Source organism: Schistocerca serialis, chromosome 9 (genome assembly GCF_023864345.2).
Source record: "Schistocerca serialis cubense isolate TAMUIC-IGC-003099 chromosome 9, iqSchSeri2.2, whole genome shotgun sequence".
Taxonomy (NCBI): domain Eukaryota; kingdom Metazoa; phylum Arthropoda; class Insecta; order Orthoptera; family Acrididae; genus Schistocerca; species Schistocerca serialis.
Window position 1 is genome coordinate 451821616 of NC_064646.1, and position 14471 is coordinate 451836086.

Sequence of the window (14471 nt, forward strand, 5' to 3'; positions counted from 1 at the left end):
GGGCGAATGGAGGACATACGTAAAGTGAGACTGTGATATTTTATTAAAACTATGCAAATGTATGTATGGTTCTGAGCACTATGGGAATTAACTTCTGAGGTCATCAGTCCCCTAGAAGTTAGAACTACTTAAACCGAACTAACCTAAGGACATCACACGCATCCGTGCCCGAGGCAGGATTCGAACCTGCGACCGTAGCGGTCGCGCGGTTCCAGACTGCAGCACCTAGAACCGCTCGACCACCACGGCCGGCAAATGTATGTGTGAGAAAGTCGTTGTGCAACAGTGAAATTTGTGACGTATGTTCGAGTGAGTTAGATTTCGTAACAGGCAGCCACAAGGAGCGTTCTGTATTAAATTTATTAGTAATTTATTTCGTGGAAAGGAATCGTATTTTGTTTTCATTGAATTTTATTTAGTTTCGGAATTACGAGATTTCTAGTCTAAATCACTTGCTGTCATCTGATTGGCTGACCGCGAGTATAGAAGTGCTCGACATGATACGATCGGCTGCTGAACATACCAGCCAATACGAATTCAGCATCGTCCTGGCGTTTGAGCCGACATAGTCGGTCAGGACCCGCCTTGTGCTTATCACCTGTGTTATACCGCGCTGATCAAATCTGCAGCAAAATGGGGAAATCCGTGCGTCTCATCGGTTCTCGTGTAGCTGATGAAAAGTGACTACAGTACTGTGTATTTTCACAAAGTTTGAGCTTTGTGAGTGGTTTATTCTAGGAAATTTCTTGTCTGAAAATTTCGAGTCGTAAATAAACTCCGGGTAGCGTGTTTCGTGCAGATTACGAGACATTAAGGTGAGCACTCCTTCGCTAAAGGCCTACCGAACGACTGAATGTGTTAACTCGTGAGTAGTCGTGGGTCAGTGACTGTTTGCGACGTTAAAAAGTATCGGGTAGGACTAAACATCTTCTGGCTGATTTCGTGTGTCATCTTGTAACAGAGATAGTCACTAACGATGTATAATTGATGGTGAGATATCAAATAAGGACCCGACTGCCGTTTTCCGTGGTTTAGAGACAATAAACCAGCTTACAGGAAATCTTAGACAATTTTCAAACTAGTCATGCAAGATTCCCGAACGTTCCATAGTTTAGCTGTCAGCTAACGCTCACGGACTGGAGTTATGCGGTCTTTGCGTGGTAGGTATGTAGCTGGCTTTTCGTCAACGCTGCTTCTATCAGCTGCACCAATACCTACCACCGCAGAGCTAATGGGCAGACAACTGGAAGCCTATGCAGGTAGGTGGCCAGATTGTTTAAAGAATGGTGAGAGAGCAACTCGGCGTGCTGCACCGGCTATGAATTTAATCCGATCTTGTATCAGTCCGTACCTTCTCTGTTCCTGCCCCCTCCGTTCCTCTGCTCCTTCCCCCCTGTCCCTCTCCTCCTCACCCTCTGTTTGCCAGACTCCTCCTACCCACCTCTGTGTCCATCTCCCCTCCCCTATCGCTGTCCCTCTCCTCCTCGTGCTCCCGTCCGTCACTCTCTCCTCCTTCACCCTCACCATCTTCTCGTCCTTCCATATCTCTCCACGTTATCACACTCACTGCAATAACAGCCTGGCTGTTGTTACTCCTACAGTATTTTTTTCATAATGTAATTAATTTGACTGATATCATTCCAGGGATTTCGGGTGAGCTTTCTACTCGTGGCTTTCCTCCCATACGAATATGTCAAATATATTGTACACATATTTAACATATTTCACGCATATTTGTACATATTTCACCTGTATGTCTAGTCAATATCGCCACACAGTGCCATTTTCTCGTAGCGTAATGTTTATCACGTCGTGGGTACTGAACTACGTGCTATAGAATGATATAAATTTGCAGGTACATTCAGTGATATATGTACTTACTGTCTGCGGAATGTACTTCGAATTGGTAGTAAAGAAGTAATAAATTGAAACGTCATTCTTCATGTGGCAGTGTAACTGCACAAAAACGAAAATGTAGTACGCAACAAAATTTTTCCTTTCGTCATTTTGCTGGGGTTGTCAGAGGGTGAAAGTTTTGTAAGGGTTTGAAGTTGTGTGTGGAGTTCGTCGCAAGTCTCTAAGCGCTCTCATTCTCGAACACTGAATAACTGGACTACGAGTATCCTCGCGTCACTTCGCAAACCCTCTGACCGGTGGCTGATTCTTACCCCCATAGTGGCTTTTTCCAGACAGTAAGAGATATGTGTACCAAGTTTGATCGAAATCGGTCCAGTGGTTTAGTAGGAGATGTGGAACATACCGGGTGATTATAATTAAACTTTCCCTACTTAACACATTATAACACGGAAATTAATTACTGTACGAGTACCAAAATTGGTAGCATTAATGTCCAGAGTATGAGGTGCACGATTTCCAAGCGTCACAGCGCCACTGTCCAATTCCAGCTATGGCTACCAGGTGGCGTGATCAGTCATCGTGATTCATAGTCTCGCAATGCATTTGTTGATGTGTTAACGTTAGCTTGGACAAAAGTATCAGCTCATTGTCTATTATCGAAACAACAGTAATGCTGCAGTGGCACTTCAAGAACATCGCCAACTGAAAGGATGACGGAAGGGTCCTCTTTCCTCACCTGCTGTGCGGAGCACGATGAAGAAGTTCGAATTGACTGGAGAACTGGGTGTCGCTCCAGGAAGGGGCCGACAACCAACTACTCCACAGGTGGTTGATAAAATCGCTGTTGCTAGCGCAAACAACGCTGCGCGCAATTCCCTATCGTCAGGCAGTGCACATGCTGTGTCACGACAGTTGAAAATCCCTCGGTCCACTGTACGGAGGTGCTTTGAACCATTCTCAAATGGTATCCGTACAAGATCCAAATCGTACAGCAGTTTGCACCACAGGACGCACATCGACGTCTTGACTTCACTGTCCACTTTCTCGCAAGGGCTGTAGTTGATGAGGGCTGGCTCTGGACCATCCTGTGGACAGACGAAGCTCATTTCTCTCTGATGGGTGAGGCGAACACACAGAATTGGAGAGTGTGGGGATCTTCACCTCCAGTCACTGTACGTGAAGTTCCTCAGTACGGTGAACGTGTCACCGTAGGATGTGGCTTTATAGCAAAGTTCATCATTGGCCCATTCTTTTTTTGAACGGGTTGGCGCTCGAGGACCAAAGACGTGTAGTACGACTGGCCAGCGTTACTGCGATGTGCTTCGCCAGCAGCGTGTCAATCACGCCCTACGGGATAGAGACGCATTGAAGTTCAGTTTTCATGCTAGATGGAGCCCCAACGCACATCGCTCGTGATGTTCACCTGCTTATCCTAACCACATTTGGAAACTGTCGAATTATCAGCCGATCGTTTCCAAACACTTAGCCGGTACGATCACCTCATCTGACCCTCTGTGATTTCTGGTTGTGGGCTACCTTGTAAGGGGTCCGTAGGCCCTTACTATAAGTTTGCACTCGGCACAGGTCGATAGGGCAAACAATCGATAGTGTCGTGTTGCGAGAGCGAGTGTAGAGTTGAGTCAGTTCCCAGGTTGTGGGCCGAGCCGTGTGGAGGCCTGTTGCTGTAATGCAAGGCTTTACCGACAAAGGGAGTGGCCATCGCCGCGGTTTAACCCCTTTGTGTTAGAATAATACGGGAAAGTGAAGAAGTATAATTACTAGAGTGATCAGTGATATTTCTGTGCCGATATTTTTGGTTTCGCGTCTACCGCGCCGGCATCATTTGGATTGCAGTGTTGGATTGCAGTGTTGGATTGCAGTGATTGTATTAGCGTGTGACGATTATGAATAACGAAGAAGCCTGTGCTGAGATTACCCGTAATTAAATATGTGTGACGAAGGCAGTGGCTGTCTCCTTCTTTTTTGTGTGTTTTTGAGACGAATATAGGTTCTGGATTAGTGAAGCTGTGTTGTTGATCTTCTTGTTACCAGACATTTCATTATTACAGCATTTGAGAAGGACAAAATGGAATGTAACAACTCCGTAGCAGTCTATTCCGATTGCCAGCCATTAGGTACACGGTCACATTAATTAATATTTATTTGGGCTGCTATCAGATCCGGATCGGGTCGGGATACATAAATCGGAGGTGTTACACCCTTGGCTTACCGTGAAAGGACGAGTGCAATTTTCGGACGAATCGTAAAGAACAATAGGTAATTTTACCTTGCTTAACACAAGAAAATATTTTTCAATGTCGGATCGAGACAGAGCATAAACTTTAAAATCGCGACAAGAATCAGTGCATTTTTGAACAATACGAAGTAATAATATCTTACGATTGTGACTAAACTGCTTCTTCTCGCCATATTTGATAAGAATAATAGTGTCGATAAACTGTGTTATAATGTGCAAATGCGTAAATCCGCGCGAAAAACTGTGAAAAGTGAACACCAAAGAAAGACACGTGTGAACATTAAAATAGCAAAACGAGCCAAGAATTCGTCACTAAAGCTTTTACAGAAGAGTTTAATAATAATATTGTGACTGGAATTGCTTTTTGAATAGTGAAAATAGGACAGCTTCAAGAGGACCCATAAACTATTATGCGGACGACAATTCATGTGGCGCCGCAATTGTTGAGTGACGTCATGCAGACCCGTGTAGCAGTTGCGCCAAAGAGCTTCGATCTGCGAGGTGATTTCACACGTCATCCCAACTACCTGTGCAAGGAGTAGTTCAAGCACAGACGCACTACACCGAGCGCCAACCCGGCATCTAGCGGCCGAATTACAACTACGCCCGCCTGCAGCGCCACGGAGCGGCCAGCTGAGAACTACGACGTCCCGCCACAGTGAGCAGCGCGACTTCGAGACACCGAGCGCCGACCTGGCATCTAGCGGCCAAACTACAAACCACGCCCGCCTGCAGCGCCACGGAGCGGCCGACAGAGAACTATGACAACTCGCCACAGATCTTCAGTGCGACTTCACGCAGCTCCGGCGGCAGTACAGCGCCACGCCCACTTCAAACATCAAAACATCGCGACTCGTGGTAACGTCAGTTGGTGAGTGAAGACGACTGGTTGGCATAACATTAAATTGTAGTGTGCAGTCTTCGCGGTAAATAAACAATTGTAAACTGAGTTTCACATTAGGAAAAGTGCCCAATTACAGTAATTTCCGAAAGGTTTGCGAAACATACTCTGAAATATAGCATACATGTTGATGCATACTATGCTGTCTAAATGGTAATTATACAGATATGCTCATTGTTTTTTGGATTTTACGTTTGTAGATTTTATGAGTGGTGTGATTTATCTTATTTAGAACATTTTACATAAGCTGTGTATGTGAGAATTGATATTTGAAGTTATTAGGTTTTGAGAGTTGTTATGTTCGGTATTCATACGTATTGTATCAATTTTGGGATTAACTGAAGATACTGCAGTTACTGTTTGATTAGTTTCATGATAATTAGGAGTGTTTTGGGTTGCTAGAGGTTATTTTATATTGTTTGCTTGTGCATTAAAAATAAACCAAACATGTCTACTGAAGATAAGCAGGTTTGTGAGGCAGTAGTTGAAAGGAAAGGGATAGGCCAGGATGACAGAGATGATTCGGGAATCAGTGATTATGGATTGTCATTAGATAGCCCATCAGCACATTCAACTAGTTATCCCGAGACACTGGGACAAACGACGAGAAATAAGTCAGTTTCAGAGGATTCAGATATGCAGTCGATGTTGGCAGACTTGTTAAAGGAGGCCAAGGCAATAAGAGAAGCTAGAGAAAGGGAAGAAATATTCTGCAAATCATTAGAGAAGGGTTTACAAGAAACTAACGCATCGTTAGAGAAGGGTTTACAAGAAACTAGAGAAAGGTTACAAAAGTCATTTAAGGAAACTCTAACACAAGAGCTCAAAACATCAGAGAGGAAGATAGAATATAATCTGAAGAAGGAAATACAGGAACTAGAAGAACGACTGAAGATGGACATCAACAAGAGAGAGAGTAAGCTACAGAAGAATATAGACCAAGTCCAGGGAGACGTGGAGAAGATGGAAGGAAAGTTAACAAAAAAGATGGAAGACGATATTGAAGAAACGAAAGCCAAATTGGGAGAAAGAATCAACGAAGTGGAAACAAATTGCAAGCATCGAATCGCCGAGGTGACGCAGATGCAGAAACAATGCAATGATGTGGTTAAGGGGATAGGAGATAGGCAAAACCAACTGGCTGTCAATCTGAGAAATGCTATAGCCGTGCAACGAGAAGAGGATAACAAGAGGGTTGCGATGGAGGTCAGGCAATTACAACAGGGAGTGCAGCAATTGGAGAGCAGGACAGAAGAAATTGATAAATGAATTAGCAATGCCACTTTAACCATTGGGGAAGGTAGAGTCGTTACCTTTATGAGCAGTGATAATCGGTACGTCCAAAATAATACAGGGCAGAAATTTAGACCGAAAGGAGGGTTGCACCCAATGATATTTATGAAATGGTTAAAAGGAGTTTTCCCAGCACATCTTAAAGACTCAGACAAGATTCAATTTGCAATAGATAGAATGGAAGGTGAGGCCTTCACTTGGGGAGTCAGGAAGAAGGAATGGACTACTAGTTATGATCAGTTTGAAGAGGAATTCTTGAAGAAATACTGGTCCAAAAGTCATCAGTGTGCAGCAATTGAGGACCTACTCCACCGCAAGTCACTTAGTACATGGAGAGGAACGTTGAGATAGTTTGCCGAACATTTGTGGGAATTGAACGAGACCTTGGAACAACCCCTGAGTGATGACGTAATGATATCAGCGATAAAGAGAAGAATGAGCCGGAGAATCCAAGAAACTGTATCCGGGAGCCCAATTAAAGATAGGGAGGCCTTGATGGAAATACTGGAACAGTTGGAATTTGTTCGATCGCAGGAACACAATCAAGCTAATGATCAAAACCGAGGGGGAAGTAATGACCCAAGGAATCATTTTGGTAATTCGTCTAATTATAGAGGAAGAGGTGGTGGCCATAGGTACAGGAACCATGGTGGTGAACGGCAATGGAGAAATGATTGGAGGAGGAGTGAAGAACCAAGAGATCATGAGAGAGGATGGGATAGGCGAATGAATGACACAGTGCATATAGAAGAGGCGGAGAGACCGGAAAACTGAATGACACTCCAGATGAGGTCCAGTCAGGAGTGAGAGCTACAAGGACCAGAGTAAATCTACTAAGACACGACAATGGTGGAGATCTGAGAGAAGATCTACTGGAGGAAAGAAGTAGGATTCCCAAAGAACCCATGCTACCCATGATAGGGATCAAGCTATGTGGACTGAATATCGAGGCATTAGTCGATACAGGACGTGAAGCATGTGCAGTATCCAAGAGGTTATATGAACAGGCACTAAAAGCAAATATTAGCTTGCCTAGTTTCCCGGTGAGTGGAGTGAGAATTGTGAATGCGTTGGGTGCAAGGAGTAAACCTATTAAAGAACAAGTGTTGATTACCTTCGAGATGGAGAAGAATACGAAGCAACATTTTTGGTGGTGGCTGAATTGAACACATCAATTATTTTAGGGATAGATTGGTTGAATGAAGTTGATGCAGTAGTGAGTTTTGATGAAGGTACTATCAAGGTCAAAGGAAGAAAGGGAGAAGAGAAGAGGTTAAAGTTTGCTGAGGGGAGTGCAATCGAAGAAGAGGAGGAATTCAGAAGGATAAGTTTGTGTTATGAAGAGGAACCCACCATGGGATACGGAGAAGAGGAACTAGAAGAAGAAGTGTTGATATACCTTGAGGGATCAGCACCAGAGAATAGACGTAAAGAGGATAAGATCAGTAAAAAGTTGGAGGAGATGACACACCTAGATGAGAGGACTAAGAGGAAATTAGCCACAGTATTATACAGGCATTGTAAGGTATTTTCTCAACGGCCAGGTATCGTGAAAGGGGTGGAGTGTAAGCTAAAGATAAAGAACCATAAACCGTTCAATATAAAACAGTACTCCATTCCCCAGGCGAAACGAAGAGCAGTAGATGAAGAGATACAGAGGATGATGGACCTTGGTGTTATAGAAAGGGCCAACAGTCAATATAACAACCCCCTATTTGTTGTTGATAAGAAGGATGGAAAGGTGAGGATAGTTTTGGATGCATGAACAGTGAACAAAATCATTGAGCCGGAGCGGGACAAACCTGAGACTATAGAAGAACTGATTCAAAAGTTCCGAGGAGCAAAGGTGCTTAGTAGTATCGACTTAACTGCTGGTTACTGGCAAATACCATTGGCCGCAGAGTCCCGCCAGTATACAGCATTTACTAATGGAGGAAGGTGCTATCAATTTAGAGTGTTGCCATTTGGGCTTAATGTGTCAGTGTCTGAATTCATAAGAGCGATGGATAAGATACTAGGCGAGGAGTTACTTAAAAAGGTCACCGTCTACGTGGATGACCTCTTAATAGCAAGCGAATCATGGGAAGAACATCTGAATAGATTGGATGCAATCTTGGCAGCTTTTGAAACCGCAGGAGTAACTGTAAACCTGGACAAGTCGGAATTTGGCAAATCAAAAATAAAACTCCTGGGCCATATAATATCCGAGGAGGGTATCTATCCTGATCCTAGTAAAATGGAGGCTATCAGAAATTTTCTGACCCCCCATAGTAAGAAACAATTGCGAGCATTCTTTGGGGTTTGTGAGTTTTATAGAAAATTTGTCAACGGATCTGTACTTAATGCCCCGAGTATGAGGGAATTGACCAAGGCGAGGATGCCGTGGCATTGGAATGCAGAGTGCCAAACCGAGTTTGAGAATATCAAGGAAGCACTATATAGTGCAGACATATTGTACCACCTGGATTTTTCCAAGGATTTTTATTTAGGAGCAGACAGCTCTGACTATGGACTAGGAATACATTTGTACTAAATGGAGAGGAGCGGAAATGGTGAGAGTGTAAGAACAATAGCGTTCGGTAGCAGAAGTTTAAATGCTTGGGAGAGGAAATATTCGATTACTGAAAGGGAGGCATTGGCAATTGTGTGGGGGTTTAAGCGTTTCTGGTATTATTTGGCCGGGAGGCATGTGAAAGTAGTGACTGACCATAAGGTCCTTGCATTTCTGACCACAAGCAAGTTGAGGCACAGCAGACTAACGCGGTGGGCCCTGGTATTACAGGACTATGACTTCGAGATAATTTATGAACCAGGAGCAACGCATATAATACCTGATGCTTTATCAAGATTACCAGCTGACTCGAGAGGAATGTTGGTGGATAGGCCAGAAGGAGAAGGAGTTAGAATTAACCTGATGAAAGGAGTAGAGTATGAAGAATTCATAAGGAAGTTCCTAAAGAATGTGTGCAGGGAACAGAACGAGGACGAGAAATTAAAGACAATTAAAACCAAATACAGGTGTGCTGGAGAGGAAAGAATTCGCACATTTTATTATATTCATAATGGGATACTTTATAAAAGAGACAAGGAGAGTGAGGAGAACTGGAAACTCTGTGTGCCTGAGCATGTGGTAGAAAAATTAATTTGGTATACGCACTATAGTAATGCGCATTATGGACCGAAGAAGTGTCTGGAAAAGTTGAAGTTAGATTGTGCATTCAACAACATGGGAAGGCATATACGTAAGGTACTGAGTACATGTGACACCTGTCAAAAATCTAAAACGACTACAGTACAGCACAAAGGATATATGCATCCAATTGTACCAACAGAAATTAAGGACATAGTTGCAGTGGATCTCTTTGGGCCACTTCCTGCCTCACGAGGGAATTACACACAAATCTTAGTAGTGGAAGAACTGGTTTCCAAGTACATAAAATTTTACCCGTTGAAGAAAGCCACTAGTAGAGCCATCATTAACCATTTTGAGAAATACTATTTTGAAAAGGTGTGTATTCCTAAGCGAATTTTGAGTGATAATGGGTCACAATTTAGGTCAAAGGAGTGGACAGAGATGCTAAATGAACACAGAATAGAGCAAATTGCCATTTCTAGGTATAGACCAGCTTCTAACCCAGCAGAACGAGCAATGAAGGAATTGAACCGTTTATGCCGAACATACTGTCATAGGAAGCATGGTTCATGGAAAGAATATCTGGAAGAATTTGAGCGGGTCAGGAATCACCTCCCACATGATTCTACAGGGTTTGCACCATGTGAAGTTATGCTCAATCAAGGACCCGACATTATTTTTCGTGAGTTGTTAGTCTACCCACCAGGAATTTCATTGACTTGGGAAAGGAAATTGGAGCTAGTGGAATTAAGTATGAAGGAGAAGGCTAGGAAAAGACAGGAAAGACACGACAAGCTAGTGAAACCGATAACTTACCGAGTGGGAGACTTGGTACTAGTAAAGGTTCATACAAAATCAAAGAAAATAAACTCTGAAATACATAAATTTAACCACGTTTATAAGGGACCATACAGGATTATAAAAATTGGTCATCCTAACACTGTGGAGTTGGAATATGCACGGACAAAGAGAGTGCATGGTAAGGAACATGTGGAAAACATAAAAAGGTACTACTCACACGAGAACAGGGATAACCCAGATGAGGAAGGGGAACTCGATTAGGGCAAATGTCTGAAATGAGAGTGTTCAAGCTCCTTGATGTAGTTGGGTAGGACATGTTTAGAACATTTAGTTGTTAAACGGACATTTGAAAAAGGAAAATGTTTATTTACATTGTGTTTTCTGATGTATTATAATTAGAATTGCATATTTCATATCGACGATTACCTGAGAATGGGTATAAAACCTGTAACAACTAATTTGTAGTATAATAATTCATATGTCATGTGTTCAAGTAATAATTTTTGATTGTATGTTGTGTGTTTCATTCAATATTGGACTATAGAGGACTATTGCTGTTTGATACAAAAAATTGTAATTTGGACAATGCCATGTTTATGAGATGTAATAACCTTTTGTAGAAATTATTGTGGAGGCAGCCCACTACCGGAGTCGAGGGATTATTTGGTGAATTGTACTTAATTATTTACACTATGTGTTTTGTTCAGATGTAGCAATGTCTAATTCCCTTGCCGATTCTTTTACGCCAGAGGCTCCAAAGACGTTTTCGAGGGCGGGGATGTAAGGGGTCCGTAGGCCCTTACTATAAGTTTGCACTCGGCACAGGTCGATAGGGCAAACAATCGATAGTGCCGTGTTGCGAGAGCGAGTGTAGAGTTGAGTCAGTTCCCAGGTTGTGGGCCGAGCCGTGTGGAGGCCTGTTGCTGTAATGCAAGGCTTTACCGACAAAGGGAGTGGCCATCGCCGCGGTTTAACCCCTTTGTGTTAGAATAATACGGGAAAGTGAAGAAGTATAATTACTAGAGTGATCAGTGATATTTCTGTGCCGATATTTTTGGTTTCGCGTCTACCGCGCCGGCATCATTTGGATTGCAGTGTTGGATTGCAGTGATTGTATTAGCGTGTGACGATTATGAATAACGAAGAAGCCTGTGCTGAGATTACCCGTAACTAAATATGTGTGACGAAGGCAGTGGCTGTCTCCTTCTTTTTTGTGTGTTTTTGAGACGAATATAGGTTTTGGATTAGTGAAGCTGTGTTGTTGTTCTTCTTGTTACCAGACATTTCATTATTACAGCATTTGAGAAGGACAAAATGGAATGTAACAACTCCGTAGCAGTCTATTCCGATTGCCAGCCATTAAGTACACGGTCACATTAATTAATATTTATTTGGGCTGCTATCAGATCCGGATCGGGTCGGGATACATAAATCGGAGGTGATACAACCTGAAAGGCAGGGTTTACTAAGGCAGCAAGCATACCTACGGACATGCTTCGCTCTGCTGTGCAGAATGCGATCCTGCGCTGATGAGCGCCATACTGAGCCCCTTTTGTAGGAGTAATGGTACCGGCATGTAATGGTATGATGTACTTTAGCAGCACATTAAAAGTGTTTCAACTTTGTTTGTCTTCCCCATGCCCTCGACATCATTGCTACGAAGTTTGGTACTCGTAGAGTAATTAGGATCCATGTTATAACGTGTTAGGTAGAGAAAGTTTAATTATAACCACCTGGTACGTATGTACTTATACTTATGTATGTACCCATATAAACAGATTTTTATGGTTTGTGTGGATTCACAGTATTATCATTCTCGACTTTCTGCCGTCATGGTGGAGACTACCACTACTAATCGTTCCCTTCCCTGTTCCACTTGCAAATAGAGCGAGGGAAAAGCGGCTATCTATACGCCTCAGTACAAGGCCTAATTTCTCTCACCTTCACGGTCCCTAAGCGAAATGCACCGAATGTTTGGCGGCGGTAGTGTCGCTCTGACGTCTTATGCTGCAATCAATGGGGCCGGTTCTCTAAATTTTCTCAACAGTGTTTTCCGAAAACAGCGTCGCCTTCCATCCAGGATTTCCAGTCTGAGTTCACGAACCATCGGTGTAATGTTTGCATTCCGATCGAACCTACCGGTAACAAGTCCAGCAACACACTTTTTAATTTGTTCCGTGTCTACTTTTAATACAGCCAGGTGAGAAGCCTAAACACACGAGCGTTACTCAAGAATTGGTATTCTGTACTCGCTCTGCGTTACAGAGGAGCTAAACTCCTCTAAAACTCTCACAATAAACAGAAGTCGACCATTCGCCTTCCCTGACACCATCCTTACACGGTGCTGCGCTCGGACAGAACAGCTGAAGCATAAAACAGGTTCGAGTCTCAGTGTGGTTGCCACTGCTAATTACTGCAGCTCAAGTCTAATCGTATTCTCAATTCCAATTCTCAATTTAATCTTCCATAACATAATTACAGTGTTCCATCTTAAACCACAAAAGTTTCACATACTTACCGTCTCACATCATATTGAACAGATTTTTAGACCAGTTTCGTATATGAAGGAAGTGTGGTGGGTAAAAATTGTAGACGGACAGTGAGAGATGAATGCAGTACACAGGTTCAAAAGGAAGCACGCCGCAGATGAAGAGGCTCGCACAGGATAGAGCTGCACAGAGAGCTGCCATCGAACCAGTCTGTGGACTCAAGACAGCAACAACAACGAGAACGAGGTATTCGGGCTTTTGAAGCCGATTTAATAATAACAGGTTAAAGTTGGCCAAAGGAAGAAATGTGCACGATGAGGATTAGGCGGCTCACAGATAGCACGTATCGTTAGGATTCTCCGAACACGTAACTACACCAACAGCTGCTGGCTCACCTTGAAGGAGGAGTAGTACTCGGAAGGCGCGAGGGCTGTGTCCAGGAAGTCGAAGTTGCGGAAGGCGACAGCCCAGGGCAGGTAGTCCCGCTCCTCGCTCAGGTAGCGGGAGATGTCGAGCGGCTGCCCCCACGGCAGGTGGCCGGACCGCGCCAGGTTGAAGGAGTTGCTCACCAGCTGGGCACGCGTCTCCCGGGGAACCACCAGGTGGTCGGACACCAGCTGGGCCTGAACCACCTGCCAGCCGATCCTGTCGTAGTTGACGCGGTAGAAACCTGTGCCGACCAGACCACGGGTCAGTTCTCGAGGGCACTTTGGCTTCGAGCCGCCCGCACACGAGCAGGCCAGTCGACCGACTCGTCCGCCGAGTGGACCTGCCCCGACCGATTCGCCTGTGTGTGAGTGTCGGATATGTCGTCCGCGCACTCCACTCTGACTGGCGGACCCCTAACTTCCAGCGCTGACTGCAACGTGCTGGCCCACAGTTTCGCCAGTGCTGGCAGCTGGGGTGTACCGTACAGCAGCCACAGTCGGACAGGTCGGCGAGCGAGTCGGTGAGATGGTCGGGCCGTGAACGGGCAGTACTATTGTAACATCTTTACACATTAATAGAATATGAAAGGTGTCTGTAAAGCTTCAATTACCATCTCTAAAGAACAGCGCACATACTTTTCAGAAAGGGCCCATTGTGCGAGAAAGAACAAGCTGTTCCCAATGAATTGGAGCTTCATCTCCGAATCTCACAGCTGGCAAGGTCACACAATTCTTTCTCAATTGCAAACAGAATAGGGTGCACCATGTAGCATCCTGCACACTCCCGATTGGGACTTTTGGGGTGCGGAAGTGGATTACAAAGTGACACAGTCATCTATCTTATGGATAGTTCCGCCTCTAGCAGACACAATATTATTCTTTCCTTTCTACCCAGATATGTTGTAAAGTGTCAAACAAATAACGCACTTTGCCGGCCGAAGTGGCCGTGCGGTTAAAGGCGCTGCAGTCTGGAACCGCAAGACCGCTACAGTCGCAGGTTCGAATCCTGCCTCGGGAATGGATGTTTGTGATGTCCTTAGGTTAGTTAGGTTTAACTAGTTTTAAGTTCTAGGGGACTAATGACCTCAGCAGTTGAGTCCCATAGTGCTCAGAGCCATTTTTGAAATAACGCACTTTACATTGAATTCCTGAATCAATTCCAGTTAACTCGATATACCACACGACATAATTATGTGAAAATGTATGAATTATTGATAGATAAAGTGAATAAACAAGCCAGCATTTCGTGAATGTAAACCACTAACACTCACATTAGTAATGGCAGCAAGTAATTTCCAAGACCCGCGCTACG